We start from the raw sequence: 12,385 nt of genomic DNA, 5'->3' as shown, positions 1-12,385 counted from the left end.
ACCACAATGCTCTCACACTGTCTCTTTTCATTCCTCCTCTTCTCTTGATCTTTAATTAGTTGTTATTCCATTGGAAGCAGAACACCAGCAGGAGACATATTTATGTTCAACAGAACTCCCACCTTTGTGTGTTAACTGTGCAAAAGAAGGGTCGTTTGAAATCCATTATCACTCGTCTCATTCCCATTTCAAAGGTAAGCACCAGGCCCTCTGGCATCTAGGCAAGCTCTAAGCTGCCATGCTAGGGCCAAGAATAAACAAGCATTGGCATAGCCAATAGGTCTCGCATTTAGGACCTTATAAGTATTTAGTTATGCAGCACAATATCCTGGGTGCAACAACATCAACTGTTGCATGGCTAAACACTTATAAGGTCCCAAAGGCGAGACTTATTGGCTATGCCAATGCTTGTTGAAATTGTTTCTTAGACTGCAGAATTTATTGTTGGTAAAAACAATATAAGCAGATGCTCTGTTCTGCTATACAAAGAGTTATCCAATGCAGATTGCATTGGAATGCATGTACATTTCACGCTCTCTTTACTGCCCTTCACCATTCGAGCACACGCTCTTCTGGGGTTGTGGGGCCAGAGTGTGAAAAAGGAATTAGGGAAGGGGGTTGGGTGGGCAGTGTTTGACGCTCTCGTATGGAAGTAGCAGAGGTGATAAAATGTAAATGCATAGTTTGCATTGTGAAATGTCTACCCGTATTTAGGTTCTCATTAGCCATAAAGCGTACATTTTAAACCACTGCAGCATGGAGCTTTTACGGTGACTTGCTCAATTTTTGCGTGCATTTTTGTAATTACGAGAGGACTTGCCAGAGAAATGTAAACAGGTGCCTGTCTCAAAGAAAATCCTTATTTCAGTAGCATGCCCTAATCACTAAAAAGCGTAGTTGGAGATAAAAAACAAGCACGCGCGCATCGCGCTAAAAGTAAAAAAAAAAAAGAAAGGTTGACGAGGAGGAGGAGGCAGCAGGGGGAGGGGAGAGAGGAGGGGGCCTGCATCTGTTTCCCTTGCGGGAGCGAGCAGGAACTATCTGTCAAAGCTCGCTCCCGCAAGGGAATCGCCAAACGTGCGCCGAAAGCAATGCAACGCGTGCACGTTTTTTTATATATATAAAGTAAAATAATAAATATTAAATGAGTTAAATAATAAAATTACTATAAAAAATAGAGTAGATTTAATATATATTTAAAAAATATATAATAAATAAACGTAATTCAAAAACGTTACATAATAATTAATAAATATTTCCTTTAAAACAATTAATAAACTGTTAATTTTAATTTATTTTATGATTTTAAAATGATATAAAAATGTACAAATATTTATATATATACACACACACCCACCCATATATATGTGTGTGTGTGTGTGTCTGTGTGTACCTGTAACATAAAATCTAATTAAAAACATTCTATTATAATTTAAAACATTAAACTATTTAAAAATCTTCAAGCTTAAATTTCCCACTCCAGTCAATGCAACTGTAGGGAAAGTGTTGGATAGTGGACAGGTAGAAATTACTATTCCCACTTCAGTGTGTGTAACAGTAGGGAAAGTGTTGGATAGCGGAGGGGTACAAATTACTATTCCCACTCCAGCGAGTGCAACAGTTGGGAAAGTGATGGATAGGGGAGGGGTAAAAATTACTTTTCCCACTCCAGCGAGTGCAACAGTAGGGAAAGTGTTGGATAGAGGAGAGGTAAAAATTACTATTCCCACTCCAGTGAGTGCAACAGTAGGGAAAGTGTTGGATATCGGAGGGGTAAAAAATACTATACCCACTCCAGTGAGTGTAACAGAAGAGAAAGTGTTGGATAGTGGTGGGATTACATTTACTATTCCCACTCCAATAATTGTAAAAGTAGGGAAAGTGTTGGATAGCGGAGGGGTAAAAATTACGATTCCCACTCCGGTGATTGCAACAGTAGGGAACGTGTTGGATTGCAGAGGAGTAACAATTAATATTCTAACTCCAGTCTGTTCAAAATTAAAAATAAACAACATTTTAACAATAAATATATTAAAAAAATAAAATAATATAAAAATCTATGAATACGTTAAAAATTAAAATACAAATATATGTAATATTAAACATATTATAATTTTAAATACATATAAGAAATACCTAAAAATATTATACAAAATAAAATAAAAGATAATTTCCAAACAAATAAATGTTTTAATTAAAAATTAATTAAGAAACAAAAACATTAATTATTACATAAAGTTACTTTTTTTATTTCCTACCCTATACCACCACACAATTCACAACCCACATCTAAATAAAAAAGTACTTCCTCAACTATCATAATAATTACCAATTAAAGAAATATTATTTATTAAAAAACAAATTAAAACTCATAAAAAATATTTAACTTCACACACTTTACCCCTATAATTCCCACAGTTTAAACTAAACTGTAAAATAAGATTTACTTAATAAAAACTTATTTTCAATAAAAAAATCAGTAGTATTTAACAACTGAGGAGTCGATTCCGATTCCGGTCGCAAAACGTACCGACCGACACGGACCCGGACCGGAGACCGACCGACACGGACCAGCGCCGTACGACCCGTGCAGTACGATGCAACATGTGTGAATTGCAACCAACTCGGAATACAAGCCGTACGACCGAGCCGTAGGGAAACTAGTGATCTGGCCGGAAAACCGACGCGAGTTTCACCGACTGACACGAACCCGGAATGAACACGACCGACCCGTACAAGAGGTGTCCAATCCGCGCAGTACGATGCAATGCGTGTAAAACCAGACCGACTCGCACTGAGCCCAAGCCGCATGACCGACACGCACAGAAATCCGGGCCCACAAGTAATAGAGATCTCCGCGACGAACGCATATGAAACACAGAAGATAGTCAGCGTGAACGAGGCGGAGAAGCCCGCACGAGCTAACATCAGCTTCCGCCTCGGTCAGAAGAACGTCTCCTTCATGCCTAGAAAGCCCAAAGGAAAAATGCAAAAAAAGGACCAAACAAGCAATGACAAAGCCAATATATATCCACAAAATAAAACTTGGACAAAGACACACCCACAACTGCACCTATATAAAGGACATCAATCACTACCATGATCCTTTGAAAATAGGAGACACAGCCAGCAGCAAACACCATCACACAACAACCACAGACACACTCACAACTCACCCATTACACAACTCACACACCATCAGCACCTCACCAAAAGCACTCACACATACAGCTAGCTAAACCAACACTAACCCACGCTCACTTGCACCCTCACACACACATCACTCACCACCACCACTCATCACCATGCCCCCAAAGAAGAATCCAAAGTTCACAGATAGTGAGTTAGAAGTGCTGGTAGATGAGATCATCAGAGTAGCGCCACATTTGTTTGGTACATTGGTCCAAAGATGTGGGCGAGGATTGGGAAGGTGAACGCACAAGCACCAACAAGGCGCACAAAGGACGATATCCAGAACAGGTAGTATGACGTGCGCAGGAGGGTCAAGAAACTCATCGAGAAAGATCACGCCTTGAGTCAGTGAACCGGCGGTGGCCCACCTGCCAAACCAGTCTACTTCAGGACCTGGGTGGAGAAGGTGCAGGACATCCTACCACCAGAGAGCGTCCATGGTCTAACAGACATACCAGAGCCTGGTGAGTACACAAACAACATACTCAATATTGTGTGGCAAGGGGACAGTCAAACCATGCACCGCAAGCAAAGCCACAGTAACCAATAGATAATCATCCCAAGATGTGTATGCAAGTCAGACAAACACAATACCTGCCATCTCATAGTGACTTGGAACTCTGTCATGACATGTACCAACCTACAAACAAATAGAGCAAGGCAGTGGCAAAAAGCCAAATAAACACTGCCAGACAGTTTGCCACCACAAACACACTACCTCAGAGTGCAGCTGACTGACAGGAAGAAATAGTGGGGATGCAGGTAAAGTGAGTGTATCCAAAAGCATGATGGAGTGTGTAGTCACAGATAATTATCCCCCTCAAAATTAGCCCATCAAGACCCATTTGAAACATGCCCACATCACAGGGAGTGGAAAATGACTGACAAGATGGCTGACACTGGGTCCTGCTGTGGGGAGCACAAGGCCCTGGTAGGGGTTGTGTGCAAATCAGAAGCAGGACACCACTGACTGACATCCTGAAAGACCATTTGAACGCCCTCCAATGGAGGCACGTTTCATGGTGGGATGTCTGGCCGGGTGGGAAGGAGGACTGAGAGCTCTGACCATACTTACCAGCATGTGGAGACACACACCCCCCTCAACACAAACTCAACACAACTCACTGGGTAGAATGCATTAACCCACACCTCAGTGAAATATCAGCAAAAGATACCCCGTACTGGGTGCTGCTGTGTGAAGCACAGGGGCTCTCTTTGGACTTGTAGGCAAACAAACACCAGGATTTCACAGTCAGCCATCTTGCCATTGCTGTCACACTCCCTCACAGGGAAGTAGAGTCAAGAGGAAGGAAGTATGGGCATGCTGGGAAGGGGGGTGTAGCCAAGAGCATGATGGGAGTTGGAGTCACAGACAATCCCCAGCCACCCACATGGCCCAGAAAGCTCACACTGAACCATGCTCGCCTCACAGGGAGTGGGAAGGGACTGATAGGTAGGCCTGGGCCAAAATTCTGTTAGGGTCGCAGAAAATGCGATAATTTGGCATTTTCGCGTTCCGCGGAAAGCGCGAAAATGTCAAAATTTCCGCATTCCGCAGCTTAGCGATAATTTGTTTCTTGCTCGCGCTGTAAAATAATACATTCTCGCGTGCGCGCGATCGCCTTACCTGAATCCTCGCGTTCGCCGACAAGTTTTCCCGATCCGGTCGTGTTCTCCATGAGATGTTAGATTGTTGGTAGCCATTTGCGCTGTCTCGCGACAGTTTGCACCCGCAGAAACGTCATGCATCGTGCGATCACGTCTTTCTTCTCGCGATCAAGCACCGCAAGACAAGTGAAAACAAGATAGCCGCGCCTGTGAGCAACCGCATGGGTAAGTTGGTGAGCCGTGACCATGCAGAAAATACCGCGAACGGGCGGGAAAAAAACTTCCGCATCTTCGCGATATTTCCGCATGTTTGCGGAGATTTTTAACATTTTCGCGATAATTTGCGAGAGTGAATTTCACAAATTCCGCCCACCCCTACTGATAAGATGTCTGACAATGGGCTCTGTTGTGGGGAGCACAAGGCCCTGCTGGGAACTGGGCAACAACAAACACCAGGACTTCACAGTCAGCCAACTTGCCATTGCTGTCACACCCCCTCACAGGGATGGAGAGTCAAGAGGGAGGAAGTATGGGCATGCTGGGAAGGGGGGTGTAGCCAAGAGCATGATGGCAGTTGCATTCACAGACAATCCCCAGCCACCCACAAGGCCCTGCAAGCTCACACTGAACCATGCTTGCCTCACAGGGAGTGGGAAGGGACTGACAAGATGTTTGACACTGGGCTCTGTTGTGGGGAACACAAGGCCATGCTGGGAGCTGGGCAACAACAAACACCAGGACTTCACAGTCAGCCATCTTGCCATTGCTGTCACACCCCCTCACAGGGAAGCAGAGTCAAGAGGGAGGAAGTATGGGCATGCTGGGAAGAGGGTGTAGCCAAGAGCATGATGGGAGTTGCAGTCACAGACAATCCCCAGCCACCCACATGGCCCAGCAAGCGCACACTGAACCATGCTTGCCTCACAGGGAGTGGGAAGGAACTGACAAGATGTCTGACACTGGGCCTAAGAAATGATGTGGCTGACAATCGCACATATGCACTGACCAAACAAAACCCGGTCGCACACACAGCCATTGCAACCATATGTTCAAAATCATTGTCTGGGGATGCAGTGTCCAGGGGTGCCCCCTGGCCGGGCAGGGGAGGTGTGTCTTGCAGATGACAAATGTTGAGAGCCATATATATGGTACATTGCACAAAACACACAGGAACTCACATATACATCATTGACAGGGGCATCTGACAATGAATGGAATGGACACACCAATATAGCCGACACCATAGCATGGTCTCATTCACACTCAGTGCTGTTGTGAGCTGCATTCCACTCCTACATCATGCTGAAACATAGTCATCCTTCACACAACACAACACTCACTGACATAGACACTGTAGACACAAGGTCAAACCTGGACAGAATTGGAGGAGACATGCTACTCACAGCAGCCAAACTGCAACTCACACACCACCGGCCCTCACTGTCATGAACATTGAAAAGCCAGAGTGCTACCTTGCCCAATCCATGTCACCATGGAGAACATTGACAAATCAAATCACATATGCACGTACAAAACTCAGCACCAGACTCATTAACGATGGTGACATCATCACTTGTATGAAATGAGATGGGAACTAGGAACACTGGAAGAAAACACTCCCTCCAAAGAGATCACAAGCATACTGGACTGTGACCATGTTGTACCAATACACCAATGTGGCACACAAAGACTAGCAAACTCTGCTACCACACATGCCCCAATAGTACAACATATCCCCAGTGGAATAGCACGTATGTCCTTGTTAAATCTCACATGTGTACAGGGATGACACACCTGTGTCAGCAACGTGATGGCCCTTGAGCAGTAATGGTCATGTACAGACAAATCTATCCATGAGCTGGGCATGCACACACTTCGACATGCACATTGAAATGTTTCTTTATGGCTGGGCAATGTGCAACAACAATATCAATCTCTGTCTGTGACAAGCCGGAAAAAAGCAGTGCACAGGCATGCATCCGTCAGTACAGTAGAAAATGTCATGTTTGTGAACCATTGATGCCTGTAGAAACATAACTTACATTGTGTGTCTCTTCCAAACACAGGTGGTGCTGGGGACACAGCACCAAATGAAGAGGATTCCCAGTCCCAGACCCTGGTGGACACTGAGGTCTCTGGTTTGACTCTGTCTCTGTCCTCTTCGGATGACAACGAACAACCTGGCACCTCCGGTGTGAGTTATCATGCAGCACCAGCAGAATCAACATCTGCACCCCCTACACCCATGCCTCCAGCATCTGGAAACCGACAGGGCACCCCCGCCAACATGGACACACCAAGGCCACAGAACACCCACAGCACAGGGACATAGGACCCCCCGGAATCTACAGCCAACACCACCAGCAACACCACCCAAGGGGTCCCAGTGTCACCTGTGCGTGCCGCTGCTGGTCCTGCCCGTGTGGTAGGGGTGCTGGGAGGGGTGGGAGGCAGAGGGTGCGCCTTGCAAAGGGGTCTGGACTGCATGATGACCCCCAACTGGCACGCATTATAGATGCGTACCAGGATAGCACCTGAGGATTTGGCCAGGTAGTGGGGATCCAACAGGAGTAGGTTGCCCACCATGCCCGCATGGAGGCAAAGTGGGATGCCCTTACTGCGGTGCATCGGGACATACTCCAATGCCTCCTTCAGATCAGCACAAACATGTCCACACCTCCCTGTGTGGCCACACCATCTGTTGCCACACCATCTGCCAGTGCCACAGGGAGGGAGGAGGACTCTGGCGGAGAGTCCCCTGCACCACAGAGGCCTGCACCTGAGGATCCCCCCCCACAAGAAGAAGAGGGGTCATCCGAAGAAGGACATGTGGGAGACAGATGTCCCAGCACATCCCCCAGGGCCTCTAAACCAGTTCTGGACAATGTTCTTTGTGCGCAACCCATTCACCATGTCCAATCGCACACAACTCGCCCACATGACATGGAAGGTTCATATTGGTCCAATGTAGCAGAAGACTGTGGACTTTACTCTGGACATTTCATCTACCAACACTTTCAACTCTAATGTGAACTTTGGATTCAAAACCCAATGTACAGCACCCACCATCCTGTGCACTTTCCTCACACATGTTCGAAAATAAACGCACCAGTACACCATACTTGCCTCTGTTGTGATTCCAACTTGTCATGTGTCATGGAGATGTCGATTTGCTAAACAATACAGTGCATGCCAATACTACAACAATGTGACCACCGTTAGGTGAGTCATGGTGATGTGACACATGTGAGGGAGACACACCACTATGGCAACACAACACATATTCACCATGGCCATGTTACTCATCCCACACAATGATGTTGACCTGAAACACATAGTTATGCACAGACACAACACCTATCCACAGTCAGTGGTAACAAGTCCACAGGTGAGGTAAGCAAATGTCACTCAGATTTGGGAAGCCAGACAACACACCTAACAAAGCATAGCACAGGTTCATTACACATCAGCAACATTTTTATACTAAAATAGTTGCAAGGCAATTGTACGTTACGGTGGACACACAGTCACAAAGAGTCTGAGAATTGAAGTCCAGGGGTGTGTGGCACATCACTTGATGGCAATTGACTACTCCCACACTGGAGTTGGATTCTGGGTGTTGGGGGTCAGTGTTGACCAAACAACAGGCAAAGTACCCTGGGAAGGACAAACACAAGACACAGTCAAAAGCACAGCAGAACAGGAGAGAAATGCAATACACATGCACAAAACATGGCACAAGAAACCTACACAGAAACAAGTAAGCAGTACTACCCTATTGTGGAGTACAGACCACCTGAACGGACACATCACTGCATGCATCCAGTCAAGTGGCACACAGACACAATCAGAAAGCAACCCAGCAGCTACAACACATTTCAGACTAACTCCATACATTGACATTGTTACAAGACATAACAACCCTGTAAACTCACATTCAGGTGAAGAAGTTGTTGATGAGCTGTGTGCGGACGTCACCCTCATCTTCATCATCACTGGCATCGTGGCCCAGGCCGGGATCCTCCACAGGTGGCGGAGGTTGGTCATCGTCATCCTGGATGAGAGGCACCTTCTTCGGCAATACCATGTTGTGTAGCATGCAGCATACAAGGATCATGTTGCACACCTTTGCAGGCTCATATGGGAGGGCCCCTCCGGTCTTGTCCAGGCAGCGAAAGCGACTTTTCAGGAGGCCAAATGTCCGCTCAATCACCCTCCTGCTCCGACCATGTGCCTCATTGTAGCGCATCTTGGCTGGTGTCACAGGGTTCCTGAGGGGTGTCAGCAACCACAGCATGTTGGGGTATCCTACACACAAAAAATGAACAATTAGCTGAGTTTTGTAGGAGTGCGGAATACAACATTGCCAAACACACACAATGGTAAACAGTCAGTACACACGACAAGCCAGGCATGCTGATCTGGCATCTGTGACATCAGCGTTGCAATGCGCCGACTACTCCTCATTATGTAGGCATCGTGCGCAGAACCGAGGAACACATGTCTGCAAGACATACCACCAGAGCATTGATCGAGTGGAAATGTTTCCTGGTCATGTTCCTGTGGTGGTATCAGGGCCACATGTGTACCATCAATAGATCCGATGACGTTCGGCATCCTCCCCAATGTATAAAAGGCATCCTTTATTTCAGGGAGTTCAGCTGTGCTAGGGAACTTGATGTACAGGTCAAGGAAATGCAACATCCCCTCCAAGACATCGTGTAGCACACGACTAAACATAGTTTGCGACATCCCACCTGCTGTAGCCACAGTGTACTGGAAGGTACCAGAAGCAAAGAAGTGTAGGGCTGCCATCACCTTCACCTCAGTGCTGTAGGGTATGTTCGGCCAGGTAGCAGATGTGGCGCCAACTGCTCCGCCAACTCCTCAATCAGTGGCCTGGTGAAGCGGTACCATCGGATGCAGTCGCGTTCCTGCATGGTTTCAAGCTCTGGGAACAGTCGATGGACAGCTAGTGCCCTACAGAACAGAGATGCACAAAGGAAGATTGTCGGTTCATCCACCCATGTGGCCATGACCAGGCTCAATATCACATGATAGATCATGACATTACACAATGTACTGAGGTGTGTGCTGTTGGGCATGGACACATATGTCACCTACATGCCCCATAACCTCACATCTCAATTCCACATGTCCACATAAGTCACATGTAGTGCAATGGCCAATCATTGGGCTGTGTCACCCTACCTATGTACTGCTGTGACGTTACAAACACACACCACAGTGACAAGTGAGGCATGATGTCTCCCATGCATCACAGATCTTTGCCATGCAGATACCCAGGGTCCCGTTATTGCCACATTTACACTGGCATGACATGTCGTATCACGTACACGCCACAAGGCAAGCGTGAGTCCCACAGGTAGTGGCCACTGTTGTCTCTGCAGGCCCAACATGTACGTCTCTTAGACACACACACACCATCAAGGTTGCTGCACATACCACATGGATGTGGAGACTGTCTCCCATTGGGCACATTTGATCATCCACATCTGAGACACAACATGCACACAGACTGTGGGTGCACATCAGAATTGTGGCTACAGGTATCACTGTGACATGCATGCCATCACCCCCAGGACTCAGGGTGTATGTGACATGTCCTAAACATATCCAACCTGCAACTGTGTCCATGATTCATGCCCATTACTGTACAGTTGCACATCACAGTGGTAATGTGCACAACACACAAATGATTCTGTCCCCATGAACACGTGCACAGCCTGGGAGTGGCTGAACAAAAGTGCCACACAACAAACCAAATGTTGCCCCCCCAACACACAGGGAATGCAGCCTTACATGCCATGGGACACTGTGTGGCCAATGCTGTAGTGTGGAAGGTGTGCACATGTGTCCCTGGCAAGTAATTGTGTGTTGAAGCCGTCAAATAGTCACACCAATGAGCTCCGACGTGGGTGACAATGCATACGCATTGCACGGTTCATGACCGAGCCGTGCAGACGCTTTGCCATTGACTGCAATGAGGTCCGACGCGGTTGACAATGCGTACGCATTGCACGGTTCATGACCGAGCCATGCTTAAACTTTGCCATTGACTGCAATGAGGTTCGACGTGGGTGATTATCATGCATGAGCGTCGGGCAGGCATGTTCCGATTCAGGTGTACGCCTTGGCCGTTGAATCGTATGGAGACGGGTGCATGTGTATTTTCAAAATACGCGTTGTACAGTCAGTTGACTGAGCAGGGTGCACCCATTGGCTCTGGACTGTCATGGAGACGGATGCAGATTCAAAACTTGTATGAGTTGTGCGCTGGAAATTCAGTTGGATGCCTACAACAATGTTGCAATTCCTAGGGTTTTATGAAGGTGAAGATTTGAACGATGCAGAAGACGTGTACGAGTCGTACATTTCCATGGGTTGGCCAGATTCATAGAATGCAACTGTGTTGGACCTATCACTGGGGACACATGGCACAGAGTCTGCCTCTGCAGCACAGATATAAGGCTGGATGGACCCCAGGGAGCTCACTTGCCTGCACTACATGCTACTGGACCACATCCCTGCTACCACTGCTGCTGTCACTGCATCCTCTGGCTCCTGCTATGGCAAGTACTCTGGAGAGGGCCCCAGCCTTCACTGAGGAGGAGAACCAGGCCCTGCTGGATGGGCTCCTTCCACAGTACAGCAAGCTGTATGGGAAACCAGGGGAGCAGGTGAGTGTGCAGTCCACTGCCTTCCTAATTATGCATGTTGTCTGACTAGCAGTACTAGCAGTGTGTACACCAGTGGCAAGCATTCTAACTGAGTACTTTCATCCCCCAAAGTGTGTAGGTACATATAATAAACAGGTGTTCTCCAGCTAAAGTGCATTTGTGCAAGCTTAAACTTCCTAGGCATTGTAACATGTCAGACATGCAGGTTATTTGTCCTTTTCCATGGGTGCACTACCTGTGTCACTCATTTCCTTCTGTGATGATGACATGTATATTCAAATGTATGGAGCACAAATATGGGGCATGTGTGTGTTAATGGACATTTAACTTTGTCATCCTCACAGGTTGATGCACACCAGAAGCAGGAGATATGGCTGACCATCGCCCGGGCAGTTCGTTTGGTGGGGGTCTACAAGCGCTGGATCCGCAACTGCCAGAAGAGGTGGCAGGACCTTCGGGGCTGGACCCGGAGGATCGCAAGAGTCCAGCTGAAGCTGTAACCTCCTCGCAGGAGGGGTGGACACCGGACCCTAACTCCCCACATGCTCTGGATACAGGCGGTGGTCTTCCTGGACCTGGATAGGCAGCTGAAGACCAGACAGCAGCAAGGAGGCGGTAGGTCCATGCCTAATCTGTGCAGTATGTCTAACATGCTAATTGCAGTCTTTTGGCCTGGTCACACTTCCACATTACATAGGTCTTGTAGTCCAATACTCAGGTCCCTCAATTGTGTGATGCACCCTCCTCATCTGTTCCACAGGTGTGGCCTCTACATTCTGTTGCTTGTGTCACTAGGGCACTGTGTCCTTGCAGTCAGCTATGCTTCAGCTTCCGGACAGCATCTGTTCCTGTGACTCTGTTGTGTGTTTCATGGGTGGGTCAAT

This window comes from Triturus cristatus, chromosome 7 (assembly GCF_964204655.1).
Source record: "Triturus cristatus chromosome 7, aTriCri1.1, whole genome shotgun sequence".
In the NCBI taxonomy this organism is placed as follows: domain Eukaryota; kingdom Metazoa; phylum Chordata; class Amphibia; order Caudata; family Salamandridae; genus Triturus; species Triturus cristatus.
This window is presented reverse-complemented; position numbering follows the sequence as displayed.